This window comes from Meles meles, chromosome X, assembly GCF_922984935.1.
Source record: "Meles meles chromosome X, mMelMel3.1 paternal haplotype, whole genome shotgun sequence".
Taxonomy (NCBI): Eukaryota; Metazoa; Chordata; class Mammalia; order Carnivora; family Mustelidae; genus Meles; species Meles meles.
Window position 1 is genome coordinate 49638819 of NC_060087.1, and position 15182 is coordinate 49654000.

The 15182-nt window shown below is 37.8% G+C and overlaps 1 protein-coding gene and 1 pseudogene across 1 annotated transcript in view; one reads left to right on the top strand and one right to left on the bottom strand.

Moving 5' to 3' along the window:
* The window catches only part of NBDY (negative regulator of P-body association), a 169810-nt gene extending 166827 nt beyond the window's left edge, over positions 1-2983 (top strand). The window contains exon 3 of the mRNA XM_045995853.1: positions 2730-2983. The gene's annotated coding sequence lies outside the window, so the exon portion shown is untranslated. The remainder of the gene's footprint in view (positions 1-2729) is intronic.
* The window catches only part of LOC123934643, a 150958-nt pseudogene that overhangs the window by 64207 nt on the left and 71569 nt on the right, over positions 1-15182 (bottom strand).

Genomic DNA, 15182 nt, shown 5'->3' on the forward strand with positions numbered 1-15182 from the left:
TTTTCAGGCTTTTGTTCTCTGGAGGTTTTTTGTTTTTTGTTTTTTGTTTGTTTTTCTCCTTGGCGGCTTTTGGCCATTCTTCAGAGGTTTAGAGGAAAGCAAACTGCACCCAGAGCTCTGTCTCAGAAAGAAGCCTCAGTCTATTCCCCTCTGGGTGCTCCATAGCACATAAACTTCCCTCCTGCCACCTCCCAATGGCAAAGCACATCCTCACCCACAGTCTCAGGGGTCGCAGGAGCTCCCGTGTGTGCCCTGGTGCTACTAAGAACAGGAGCAGTATTAGTCCAGAGAGTTAGCTTCCAGTTGCTGTCTGGGCAGGTCTAGACCGCAGGAGAGATCCCAAGTAGAAATAGCTTGCTGAGATTTTCCTGTCAGCCTGGGCAGGTGTTCAGACTCTCACCTGTTGTAGAGAGCACCAGCTAGCGCCTGCAAGGACCCCTCTCAGGGGAGGGTGTGGAGTGACACTCAGACTCAGGTCTCACAGCATGCGTGCTGAGTGCAAAAGGCTATGGTTCTAGATAGAACTGGTTGGCCAGAATCTCTCATGCACATTGCCCCCCCCCCCAATGCTCTCACATGTGCTGGAAGCTCAGGGACCATGGCCTGGATTTTGTGACTTTGCCACACTCTCCTTGGCAGGGCGCCAGCAGTGGCCACCCTGGGTCTGTGGGCCTAAGCCCCTAATTGCCCGATTCCACCTATTTTCCATTAAGATCTTTTGCTCTTTTTGAGTGTTTTTAACGAGACTCCAAGTTAATGCTGGTTCCCAATCACAGGGCACTATTGTACTGGGGTATTACTTTCCAGTGGGTTGCTTCTGATGGCTCCCTCCCCCTTTTGTTTATTTTCCAATATCAGTCCGACATTCCCACTCAGCTTTACCTGTCCACTGGTGTCTTCTGCCCCCATCGAGATACAGAAGTGTATAATCCTACATCTCAGGCTGATTTCATGTGTGTTCAGAGTGTTCTGGTAGATAATCAGCTCACTTTAGGGGACCAGTTGAAACGTGCCTCCTACTTTTCCTCCATCTTGCCCCCCCAGAAGTCTATAACACACTCAATCTTTATGATTGAAGACATCATAAACAAACTTAGTAAAAATTTGTATACAATGTGATAACACTTCAAAAAACATATTATGGATACATTATTAGTTTCCAAAATGTACAAAACACTAAAAAATAATACAAAAACACAAATAACTTAGGGCACCTGGGTGGCCCAGTAGGTTAAGCCTCTGCCTTTGGCTCAGGTCATGATCCCAGGGTCCTAGGATAGAGCCCTGCTTCAGGCTCTCTGACCCTGGGGAACCTACTTCCTCCTCTCTCTTTGCCTGCCTCACTGCCTACTTGTGATCTCTCTCTATCAAATAAATAAATAAAATCTTAAAAAAACTCACAAGTAACTCAATAGAAAAATGGTCAGAGAGTTCTTAGCCGTAAAAATATGAATATCCAATAATAAATTGAGTTTATTTCATTACTATCATGGATATATATAATTCAATATGTGTCCCACTTTTAAACATCATACTTCCAGTAATCAAAAGTCTTCATAATGTTCAGTTTTAAGAATGTGGTGAAATGTACACTGTCTATAAGAGTGTAATTTTTAATGTGATACAATGTCCAAACTTCAATGTGTATGCTCTTTAATACATATTTTATTTATGAAAACTATGAAAATACTCCTGCATGTGAATAAACACACATCATTTTTGGAATAAAGAAAAGTTGTATGTGTTCTAAGTGCTTTTTAAGAAAGGAATGACTAAATAAATTATTCTCTTATGCAATGTAATATCATGAGGCAGTTGAAATATTAAGAAAGTTATATTTTCATATAGAAAGTCATTGTGATATTAAGTGGATCAAAACAATTAGAAGAATAGCATGTATGGTATGATTTAACTTATATTCAAAACCTCTTATCTAAAACTTTATATTTCTGTAAATACTGTTGCTGTGTATATTTAAATGCATAAAGAAAAGTCTAGGAAGAACTTATACTTATGTTGCCTTCTGGAGATAGAAGGACTGAAGAAAGGGAGAAGATTTTTGGCAAGAGTTTTGTGTATGGTGTTTGGATTATATACAGTTCCATTATATTCGTGTATCATTTATGTAAATAAATATGGGACACGTGGGTGGCTCAGTTAAGCATCTGCCTTCAGCTCAGGTCATGATCCCAGGGTCCTGGGATCAGGTCCCACATTGGGTTTCTTCATCGCTTGGGATCCTTCTTCTCCCTCTGCCACTCCTCCTGCTTGTGTTCTCTTTCTCTCTCTCTGACAAATAAATGAATGAAATCTTAAAAAATAAATACAGATTTTCCAAGGAACATAAGAATGTGTTGAAGGTTAACAGGGTCAACATGGGACTGGTTCATCAGTTAAGGAAGCCTAGAAAAATGAAAAACATAGAGAAATACATTCCAACACTTTTCTTAAGGTGAAAACTTCTAGGGTGATGGAAAGATCTGGTCTGTGTGACGGATGAATCTTCACTGTGCAGTCAGACTCATCAGATATAAAGCAAGATGCAGTTACCAGCATCCTATGACCTACATTTTATGTTTATGAAGAAATGCTCAAATCATTCTGTTTTTCTTGTAACCCACCTCAAAGGGAAATTGTTTTATCTTCTCAACAGTCATATATGACCTGTATGATAGTTGCATTTCTCAATATAAATTAATAAATTCTCCTTCTCTGTTTATATCTTCCAGTCTTATGATATAATCAGCATAATTTCACCTCCTGAATTTGGATGAATTCTGGGACATAATCAAGATCGGGCTGTAGACGTCTAAGATTGAAGGCCATGGCCTGGATTATGGTGAACTCACCAAGGCAAATAATCCCTGTAAGATGGTCCTGCAGCAGGCAATCAATGCTATCTTTTGTGATACCCAGTCCTTGCTGTGTAACTTTGAATTCCTATAAATCCATTAAGGTACCAATAAATTTTGTTTCTCATTGTTCTGTTAGTTCTGTATGACTACTGTCTAGCAAATTGTATGTTTTTAGGAAACGTTTTATAATAATTACAAATACAAAATATTACTAAAATTCTTGTCAAAATATTACTTTTTTCCCCTACAGATGACCATCTAGTCATTTCTCATAGGGTAAAAACACCAGGGAAATGTGTAAAGGATATGAAGGTTAAAATCTGAAAAAGAATTAGTTTTTCAGTATATTATCCTCACTTTGCTGTCAATATTTCTATTCTATCTATCTATTCTATGGTATTTCTTATTCTTCTACATGTTAAGTGTTTTCCTGGTTAAAATGGTTGATGTGCTTGCTTTTTGTAATATTCTACTTTACTTCTGAAATGCTCTATATTAAAAAAAATTAGGGCATCTCAGTTGGAAGCATTTATGAAAGTTACAACTTCCAGAGAAGATGGTGGAGTAGGAGGATCCTAGACTTACCTAATTCCATGGATACACCTAGAAAAAATCCATATCAGTATATGTAATGCAGAAAATGACCCAAACGCTGGAAGGACATATTCTCCACAGCTCAATGTAATGAAGAGGTCATATTGAAAATGGAAGTAAGGGTGGAGATGTAGTTGGGAAACAAACTGGCCCATGGGACTCTCTGATGGAGGGAGGATTCAAGCAATGAGAGGGGAGAGGAGGAGATCCCACACAAGGCATGAAGAACCCTCACTATGAAGACAAATCTCCATAACATTTGGCTTTGAAAACCAGAGGGTCATAACTTCAGAAGTTCTTACTGTCAGTGGGACAGAACTCCAGGAACTTTAAAAAAATCAGCCAACTTGGCTCTTGTAGAGTCAGGAGGCAATAGAAAATTGAGTTGCTGCCCTCAATAGGGAAACAACACAACAGTTTTGCTGAGATACAGTGGAGAAACAGCAGTTTGAAAAATACCTGTGGTATATGAAGAAATTTGTTTACTAATCTCAGAGTGTGTGCTGGAAGGGCAGGGATCTTCAGGAGTCTTCTAAGAACAAAAGAGCTTGTGGGCACCATTTCTATTCTTCACCCTTCATCCTAGATACAGAGACATCCAAGTGAGCCAGGGCAGAGCAGGCTCTCTCCACCTAACTTGCTAAGGGAATACCATGCCCCCATGCTCTTTTGCGAATCTGTCCCCTCCAGCCCAGCCCCAGAATGTATTTTCCAGGGTGGCTGCAAGTTCCCACCTACAGTGGACCTGCATGGACCTTGATGGCACCATGCGCCCTGCCCAATAGTCTCTTAAAGACCCAATCTATTCAACAAGCTGTTGACAATAGTCCATCAAATTGGCACCACAAGAATGGCAGTGTGTAAGGAGCCCCAAAAGGGCAAGAACCATCCCAAAGTGGCTCTTGACCCAAGAAAAGGGGAGGAAACCCCCACACAATAGTTTGACTGCATCCCCAACAGTTGGGATAGGGAAAACATATGTTCTGACTGCAGGCCTTACCCAGCAATGAAAGCTTCTCAAAAGACAATGCAAGGAGAGCATCTGTACTTTGGTGCCACTACAGCTCTGGCAAACACCACATTTAACAAGACCGAAGCTGCTTTAACTGGTCCACTAACAACATAGGGAAAAACTCTGCCCATGACAGGCCAAGAAAGGCATTACAGATGGCTGGATTGAAGGCAAATGAGGCTTAGCCACAATAGTAGGGTACACACAATGCACAAAGGAGACACCCCTGAAGCGCCAGGTTCTCATGGACAGAGGAGATTGCACTGCAGAGCACTACAGGACCTCTTCTTCATAAGGCCATTACTATCAAGAGCAGGAGACATAGCTGAAATTCTGCCATATAGAAACAGAGGGAGAAAAAAATGAAGAGATAGAGGAATATGTCCCAAATGGAAGAACAAGATAAAAATCAAAGCAGGAGCGCTTAAAAGAAAACCCTGAAATAAGTAATATGCCTGATAGAGAATTTAAGGTAATGGTCACAAAGATATTCACTAGGCTTGAGAAAGGAATAGAAGACCTCAGTGAGACCCTCAACAAAGAGATAGAAAACATAAATTTTCTAAAATTTAGAAATTAAGAATTTAATAACTGAAATTTCAAATACATTAGAAGGAATAAATAGTAGACAAGAGGAAGCAGAAGAGCAGGTCAGTGACTTGGAGGACAGAGTAATGGAAAACAATCAATCAGGGGACTCAGTTACATAATAAAGGCTAACATTGACATTATAGCAATTCCAGAAGAAGAGATAGAAAAGGGGGCATAAAATTTATTTAAAGAAAACTGACATCCGCGGGGTGCCTGCGTGGCTCAGTGGGTTAAAGCCTCTGCCTTCGGCTCAGGTCATGATCCCAGGGTCCTGGGATCGAGCCCCACATCGGGCTCTCTGCTTGGCAGGGAGCCTGTTTCTTCCACTCTCTCTCTCTCTGCCTGCCTCTCTCCCTACTTGTGATCTCTGTCTGTCAAATAAATAAATAAAATCTTTAAAATAAATAAAAAAATAAAGAAAACTGACATCCAGATCCAGGAAGAACAGAGACAACCCACCCCCCAACAAAATTGCCCAAGGATGTCAATGCCAAGAGAGATCATTTTTAAACTGGCAAAAAGTAGTGATAAAGAGATAATTTTAAAGGGAGCAAAAGAAAACAGTTAAGTACAAGAGAAACCCCATAGGGTAGCAGTGGATTTTTCAGGAGAAACTTTGCAGGCCAGGAGAAAGTGGCATGATATAGTAAAAGTGCTGGAAGAAAAAAGAAACAAAAGTGGCAAACAGAATACTCTATCCAGCAAGGCTATCATTCACAACAGAAGGAGAGATAAAGAAAAAAATTTCCTAGACAAAGTAAAAGGAATTTCTCACCATTAAACCAGCCTTACAAAAATTTTAAAGAGGACTTTGAGGGGAAAGGAAAATTGATAAGTAGAAATTAAAAAAAAATAAGCACATCAGTAAAATTAAGTATATCTATAAATAATCTGTCAATGCATTCACAGTGTAAAGATGTTAAAATGAAAACATACATAAAATGTAGGGGACAGTGTTAAATATTTAGTACATTTAGAATAGTTCAAACTTAAGTGGCAATCAATTTAATATAGATTACTAATATGCACGGAATGCGATATATAAAACTAATGGTAACCACAAATCAAAAACTTGTCAAAAAATAAAAGGAATGGGGGGCGCCTGGGTGGCTCAGTGGTTTAAGCCTCTGCCTTCGGCTCAGGTCATGATCTCAGGGTCCTGGGATCGAGCCCCGCATCGGGCTCTCTGCTCAGTGGCGAGCCTGTTTCTCCCTCTCTCTCTGCCTGCCTCTCTGCCTGCTTGTGACCTCTCTCTCTGTCAAATAAATAAATGAAATATTTAAAAAAAAATAAAATAAAAGGAATGGAAGTCAAGCATATCAGTAGAAAAACCATAAAACCACATGAAAAGAGAAGGAAAGAACAACAACCAAAAAAGCCATAAAACAAGAAACAAAATGGCAGTAATTGCATCCCTATCAATAATTACTTCGAATGTATGTGGAGAAAATCCTTCAATTAAAAGACATAAGTTGATTGGATGGATAAAAAAAAAGACACATCTATATCCTGATTTCAACCAATTCACTTTAGGCCTATTGACACATGCAGACTGAAATCAAAATGATAGAAAAAAATATTTATCATGCAAATGGAAGTGAAAGGAAAGCTGGGTAGCAATACTGGAAAAAATAGACTTTAAAACAAGTATTGTAACAAGAAACAAAGAAAGACACTACATAATGATAATCACAATAGTCAAACAGGAAGAAACAGTTGTAAATATTTATGTACCCAATGTGGGAACACCCAAATAAATAAAGCGACTATTAACACATATAAAGGAAAAAAATCTATAGTAACACAGTAATAGTATGAACTTTGACATCAGTAGAAACAGATGAAGACACCAAAATTATATCAACGGATAGATCTTCCAGATAGGAAAATAACAAAGATACAGTGGCTTTGAATGACACATTAGACCAGATGAATCTAACAAATATATTCACAATACTGCATCCCAAAACAGAAGAATACCCTTTTTTATTTTTATTTTTTTATTCAGATAGTATATAATTTTTATTTATAATCCACATCACAATATTACCCTTTATTTTTAATAAGATCTCCAAAGAAGAGTATTTTATTAAGTTTTTAATATTAATTCCGGCATAGTTAACATAGTGTTTTATTAGTTTCAGGTGTACAATATGTGATTGGACAATTCTATATATTTCTCAGGGTTTATCATGAAAAGTGTACTCTTTAATCCTCATCACCTTTTTCTCTCATTCTCCCACCCACCTCTATTCTGGTAACCATCAATTTGCTCCCTATAGTTATGAATCTGTTTCTTAGCTTGTCTCTTATTTTCCTCTGCTAATTTGTTTTGTTTCTTAAATTTCACATATTATTTTCTTAATCTCTCTTTCTGCAGTTTCAATTAGTGATATATAAAAATGCAACACATTTATGTACATTGATTTTGTATCCTACAACTATACTGAATTCATTTAGAAAGTCTAGCAGTTTTTTTTAAGATTTTATTTATGTATTTGACAGATAGAGATCACAAGTAGGGAGAGAGGCAGGCAGAGAGAGAGAGAGGAGGAAGCAGGCTCCCTAGTCTAGCAGTTTTTTGATGGAGTCTTTTAGGTTTTCTATATATAGTGTCTTGTCATGTGCAATCAGTAAAGTTTTACTTCTTCCTTACTCATTTGGATGCCTTTTATTGTTCTCTGATTGCTATGACTGGGATTTCCACTACTATGTTGAATAAAAGTGGTGAAAATAGACATCCTTGTCTTCTTCCTGACCTTAGAAGAAACATTCTCAGCTTTTCTCTATTGAAGATGTTGTTAGTTTTGGGTTTTTCAGATATGGTCTTTATTGTTTTGAGGTGTGTTCCTTCTAAAACTTCTTTGTGGAGGGCTTTTTATCATGAATGGATGTTGTATTTGACAAATGCTTTTTTCTGATCTATTGAAATGATCATATGATTCCTATCTTTTCTTTTATTGATATGATGTAAGATGTTGATTGATTAGTGAATATTGAACCACACTGACAACTCAAATAAAACACATTTGATTGTGGCGAATGATATTTTAATGTATTATTGAGTTTGGATGGTTACTATTTTATTAAGAACTTTTGCATCTATATTCATCAGGGATATTGGCCTGTAGCTTTCTTTTGTATCTTTGGTATCAGGAAAATGCTTGCCTCATAGAGTGAATTTGGAAGATTTCTTTCCTTTACTACTTGTTGGAATAGTTTGAGAAGAATAAGTAGTAACTCTTCTTTAAGTGTTTGGTAAAATTCACCTGTGAAGACAACAAGTCCTGGACTTTGATTTTTTGATTACTGACTGAATTTTCCTCCTAGTTATCAGTCTGTTCAAATTTTCTATTTCTTCCTGTTTCATTCTTGGTAGATTATGTTTCTAGGAAATTATCCATTTCTTCTAAGTGGTTGCAATTTTCTGGCATACACTTTTTCTTTTTTGAGCATACACTTTTTCATAATATTCTCTTATAGATGTTTGCATATCTGTTGTGATGGTTGTTTTTGTTTTTGTTTTTGCTTTAATTTCTTTTTAGTGGTCCAGAATTCATTGTTTAGGCACCACACCCAGTGCTCCATGCAATACATGCCCTTCATAATATCCACTACCAGGCTCACCCAACCTCCCACCCTACTCCCCTCCAAATCCCTCAGTATGTTTCTCAGAGTCCACTGTCTCTCATGGTTTGTCTCCCCTCCAATTTCCCCCAACTCATTTCTTCTCTCCATCTCCCCATGTCCTGTGTGTTATTCTTTATGCTCCACAAATAAGAAAAACCATATGATATTTCATTCTCTCTGCTTGACTTATTTCACTTAGCATAATCTCTTCCAGTCAAGTCCGTGTTGACACAAAAGTTGAGTATTTATCCTTTCTGATGGAGGCATAATACTCCACAGTATATATGGACCACATCTTCTTTATCCATTCATCTGTTGAAGGGCATCTTGGTTTTTTCCACAGTTTGGTGACTTTGGCCATGGCTGCTATGAACATTGGGATGCAGATGGCCTTTCTTTTCACTACATCTGTATCTTTGGGGTAAATACCCAGTGGTGCAATTGCAAGATCATAGGGAAGCTCTATTTTTAATTTCTTAAGGAATTCCCACACTGTTTTCCAAAGTGGCTGCACCAAATTGCATTTCCACCAACAGTGTAAGAGGGTTCCCCCTTCACATCCTCTCCAACAATTGTTGTTTACTCTCTTGTTAGTTTTGGCCATTTGAACTGGTATAAGTTGTTATTTCAATGTGGTTTTGATTTTAATCTCTCTGATGGCTAAATATGATGATTATTTTTTAATGTGTCTGTTAGCCATTTATATGTATTCTTTGGAGAAGTGTCTGTTCATGTCTTCTGCACATTATTTTTGACGTGATTATCTGTTTTGTGTTTGTTGAGTTTGTGGAGTTCTTTATAGATCTTGGATATCAGCCCTTTGTCTGTACTGTCATTTGTGAATATCTTCTCCATTCCATGGGCTGCTACTTTGTTTTGATGACTGTTTCCTTTGCTGTGCAGAAGCTTATGATCTTGATATATTCCGAAAATTTCATTTTCACTTTTGTTTCCTTTGCCTTTGGAGACATGTCTTGAAAGAAGTTGCTGTGGCCATTGTCAAAGAGGTTACTGCCTATGTTCTCCTCTAGGATTTTGATATACTCCTGCCTTTCTTTGCTCAAATAAAATAAAAAGGGTCTTTTATCAATTTCCTGTTTATTTTTGTGTATGGTGTAAGTAAATGGTGGAGTTTCATGCTTCTAACATAGCTGTCCAATTTTCCCAGCACCAATTATTGAAGAGACTGTCTTTTCCCCACTGTATATTTTTTCCTGCTTTGCAGAACATTTGTTGACCATAAAGTTGAGTGTCCATATCTGGGCTCTCTACTCTGTTCCACTGGTCTATGTGTCTGTTTTTGTGCCAATACCATGCTGTCATGGTGATCAGAGCTTCCTAGTAAAGCTTGAAATCAGGCAACGTGATGTTCCCAGTTTTGTTGTTCTTTTCCAACATTTCCTTAGAAATTTGGGGTCTCTTCTGGTTCCATACAAATTTTAGGATTGTTTGCTCTAGCTCTCTGAAAAGTGCCAGTGGAATTTTGATCAGAATGGCATTGAAAGTATAGATTTCTCTAGGCAGTACAGACATTTTAACAATGTTTATTCTTCTGATCCATGAGCATGGAGTGGTCTTCCATCTTTTTGTGTCTTCTTCAATTTCTTTCATGGGTGTTCTGTAGTTCCTGAAGTACAGATCCCTTACCTCTTTGGTTAGGTTCATTCCCAGGTATCTTATTGTTCTTGGTGCTATAGTAAATGAAATCAATTCTCTAATTTCCCTTTCTGTATTTTCATTGTTATTGTATTAGAAAGCAAATGATTTCTGTACATTAATTTCATCTCCTGCCACGTTACTGAATTGCTGTATGAGTTCTAGTAGTTTTATGATTTCCATATAAGGTATCATGTCATCTGCGAAGAGAGAGAGTTTGTCTTCTTCATTGCCATTTGAGTACATTTTATTTCTCTTTGTTGTTTGATTGCAGTTGTTAGGAGTTCTAGTACTATATTGAACAAGAATGGCGAGTGTGGACATCCTTGTCATGCTCCTGGTCTCAAAGGGTAGACTGTCAGCTTTTCCCATGAGGATGATATTTGCTGTGGGTTTTTCAGAGATAGATTTTATGTAGTTGAGGAATGTTCTCTCTGTCCCTATACTTTGAAGCACTTTGATTAGAATGAATGCTGTATTTGTCCAATGGTTTTTCTGCATCCATTGAGAGGACTATGTGGTTCTTCTCTCTTCTCTTATTGATTTGTTCTATCACATTTATTGCTTTGCAATATTGAATCGCCCCTGCATCCCATGTACAAATCCCACCTGGTCATGTTGGATGATCTTATTTTTTTTTCTCAAGATTTTATTTATTTATTTGACAAACAGAGATCACAAGTAGGCAGAGAGGCAGGCAGAGAAAAAGGGGGAAGGAGGCTCCCTGCTGAGCAGAGAGCCGGATGTGGGGCTCCATCCCAGGACCCTAGGACCATGACCTGAGCCAAAGGCAGAGGCCCAAGCGACTGAGCCACCCTAGCACTCCTGGATAATCTTTTTTTTAAATTAATTAATTTATTTTTTCAGCAAAACAGTATTCATTGTTTTTGCACAACACCCCGTGCTCCATGCAATACGTGCCCTCCCTACTACCCCACCACCTGGTTCCCTCAACCTCCCACCCCCGCCCCTTCAAAACCCTCAGGTTGTTTTTCAGAGTCCATAGTCTCTTATGGTTCGCCTTCCCTTCCAATTTCCCTCAACTTCCTTCTCCTCTGGATAATCTTTTTAATGTAGTTTTGGATCCTATTACCTAGGATCTTGTTGAGAATCTTAACATCCATATTCATTAGGGATATTGCTCTGAAATTCTTCTGTTTGGTGGGTTATTTGCCTGGTTTGAGGATCAGTGTAATGCTGGCTTCACAAAAAGAGTGTGGGAGTTTTCCTTCTGCTTCAGTTTTTTGAAACAGCTTCAGGAGAATAGGTATTACTACTTCCTTGAATGTTTGGTAGATTTCCCCATGAAATCCGTCAGGTCCTGGGCTCTTGTGTTTTGGGAAATTTTTGACCGCTCTTCAATCTTTTTACTAGAAATTGGTCTATTCAGGTTGTCAATTTCTTCCTGATTCAGTTTTGGAAGTTTAGTGGTTACCAGGCATGCCTGCATTTCGTCTAGGATACTTTATTTATTGGCATATAACTGTTGATTATAATTTCTGATGATTGTTTCTATTTCCTTGTTGTTAGTCATGATCTTTCCCTTTTCATTCACAATTTTATTAATTTGGGTTCTCTTTCTTTTCTTTTGGATTAGTTTGGCCAAGGGTTTGTTGATCTTATTGATTCTTTCAAAAAAACAGCTTCTAGTTTCTTTGATGTTTTCTGCTGTATCTCTAGTTTTTATCACCTTGATCTCTGCTCTAATCTTGATTATTTCCCTTCTTAAGTGGGTGGTTTTCTCAATTTGTTGTTGACTTTCTAGTTCCTTTTATTTTTTAAGTTTTTTAAAAATTTCTTTTCAGCATAACAGAATTCATTGTTTTTGCACCACACCCAGTGCTCCATGCAATATGTGCTCTCTTTAATACCCACCACCTGGCTCCCCCATCCTCCTCCCCCCCGCTCCTTCAAAACCCTCAGATTGTTTTTCAGAGTCCATAGTCTCTCTTATTTTTAAGTTTTAAAATTTTTAAAAATTTCTTTTCAGGGTTCCTGAATTCATTGTTTCTGCACCACACACAGGGCTCCATGCAGTATGTGCCTCCATAATACCCACCACCAGGCTTACCCAACCCCCCACCCCTATCTTTTCCCAAACCCTCAGTTTGTTTCCCAGAGTCCACAGTCTCTCCTGGTTCGTCTCCCCCTCCAATTTCTGCCAACTCACTTTTCACCATCTCACCATGTCCGCTATATTATTACTTATGCTTCACAAATAAGGAAAACCATATGATATTTGATTCTCTCTGATTGATTTATTTCACTTAGCATAATCTCTTCCAGTCCTGTCCATGTTGATACAAAAGTTGGGCATTCATCCTTTCTAATGGAAGCATAATACTCCATAGTATATATGGACCACATCTTCTTTATCCATTCATCTGTTGAAGGGCATCTTGGTTCTTTCCACAGTTTGGCGACTGTGGCCATTGCTGCTATGAACACTAGGGTAGTGTTGTTTTTGAATATCTTCTCCATTCCTTGGGTTGTCTCTTTGTTTTGTTGACTGTTTCTTTTGCTGTGCAGAAGGTTTTGATCTTGATGAAGTCCCAGAAATTCATTTTCACTTTGTTTCCTTTGTCTTTTTCAAGATTTTTTTTTTTTTAATTTGGAGTCCCTCTCAATTCCATTTGAATTTTAGGATCAGTATGTCAATTTCTCCTAGGAATCCAGGTACTCCAACTTTCTTTTGAGTCCCTTTGGCATGAATAATGCTTCTGAGTCCCTTTACTTTCAGTTTGGATGTATCTTTACTTTCTAAACATTTCTTTTGTAGACAGCATATGGACAGGTTCTGTTGTTTCATCCAATCTGTAACCCTGTACCATTTTATGGGAGCATTTAAGCTGTTCACATTGAGAGTGATTTTTGAAACATGTTTTTATTCACATCATGTTTCCCGTGAAGTCCTTGTTTCTATAGATTGTCTCTGTAAATTTCTGTTCTATGTCACTCTTGGGTTCTTTCTTCTTTTATAGAACACTCCTTAATATATATATATATATATACATATATATATATATATATATATTTTTTTTTTTTTTTTTTTTGTAGTGCCGGTTTGGTGGCCACATACTCTTTTAAACTTTGCTGGTCTTGGAAACTCTTTATCTCTCCATCCATTTTGAATGTCAGCCTTGCTGGATAAAGTATTCTTGGTTGCATGTTCTTCTTCTTTTTTTTTTTATTGCCCTGAATATGTCTTGCCAGCCCTTTCTGGCTTGCGAGGTTTCTGTGGACAGATCTGACATTATTCTGACGGGGTTTCCTCTGTACATAGGGAATCTATTCCCCCTAGCTTGCGAGGTTTCTGTGGTTTCTGTGGACAGGTCTGACGTTATTCTGATGGGGTTTCCTCTGTACATAAGGAATCTCTTCCCCCTAGCTGCTCTCAAGATCTCCTGTTTAAAATTATGATTCATCATTTTCACAATCAGGTGTCTCAAGGTTTTTCTAGATTCTCTGATCTTGGGGGAAAACCTTTCTTCCTCTAGGACATGAAGGCTGGTTCCATTCCCCAGATTCAGAAAATTTTCGTGGAGAATTTGTTTAACTATATCCTCTAGTCTTCTTTCCTTCTCCACCTCCTCAGGGATTCTAATACTTCAGACATTCTAATATTTCGTGGCATCATTTATTTGCCTAATTCTGTTTTCATGGCTTCTAAGCTATTTTTTCCTGGTGTCCTCCTGATCCTTTTTCTCTATAAATTTGTCTTGTAGATCACTAATTCTATCTTCTGCTTCAGTTACTCTAGCTGCTATAGAATTTAGATTAGATTGGAACTCATTGATAGCATTTTTAATTACTTCCCTGGTGGCTTTCACTTGTGCCGTGATTGATTCTATGTTGTCATTAATGGTTTTCTCCAACCTAGGCATTGCCTAGATAATTGTTTGCCTGAATTCCCTTTCTGACACTGTTTATGTCTGTATCCAATAGCTCTGATGGAGAGGGAGCAGTCTCTGAATTTTTCCTCTGTTGGGCATTCCTCCTCCTAGTCATTTTGGTGAAAGATGGTTGAGGGGATGTAGCTGAATGCATCAATCGTGATCCAGGCAAGGTGCACCCTGGAAGGCTTCTGAGTAATCAAGAGTCCCCACTAAAAAGAAAGAAAAAAGAAAAAGAGAGAGAGAGAGAGAGAGACAGAGACAGAGACAGAGACAGAAAAAAAATAAAATAAAAGAGAAGACACAGCCTGAATGGACCCAAATGTAAGATTTATAAGGTATACAAACAAAAACGGACAAGCAAAAAGAACAAAAAAGTAAATTACAAGAAAATAGAACCCAGCCAAAAAAACCCCAAGTATAAGATTCATATACTACCAGAACAAAAACAAATACACAGAAACACTGACAGTAGAAAAAGATGGGAGTTGGTTATAAAGCCTCAGTGTGGTCGAGGAAGTTTATTTTGATTCTTCTTGGGTGTATCTTGATATCTTTGTTGCAGGACTCAACTTTCCAGAGATAAAAGGGGTTTAAATCTGGTTTATATATAGGGGTAGTATTGACTGGGGAAAGAGAATTACCTTGAAGCTCATCTCTATATGAATATTAAAAAAATAGGAAAGCAAAAGAAAAACACTGGTATATGTATCAAAAAAGTTCAAGTTAAAAGGTCGTTATGTAATTTGTTGTATTGAACCTCTCATTGTGATGGTAAATAGATTTTAAAAAGTAAAAAAATTAAAACAAATGAGAATAGTGGGAATGAATTAAAAATAAAATTGTAGCTATGAAATAGTCGAGTTTTCAGGCAATTCCGGTAGCTTAATATCTTCTTCTCCCCTGATATTGGGGTTTTACAATTTTATCGGGACCCTGTAGTGGTTGTTC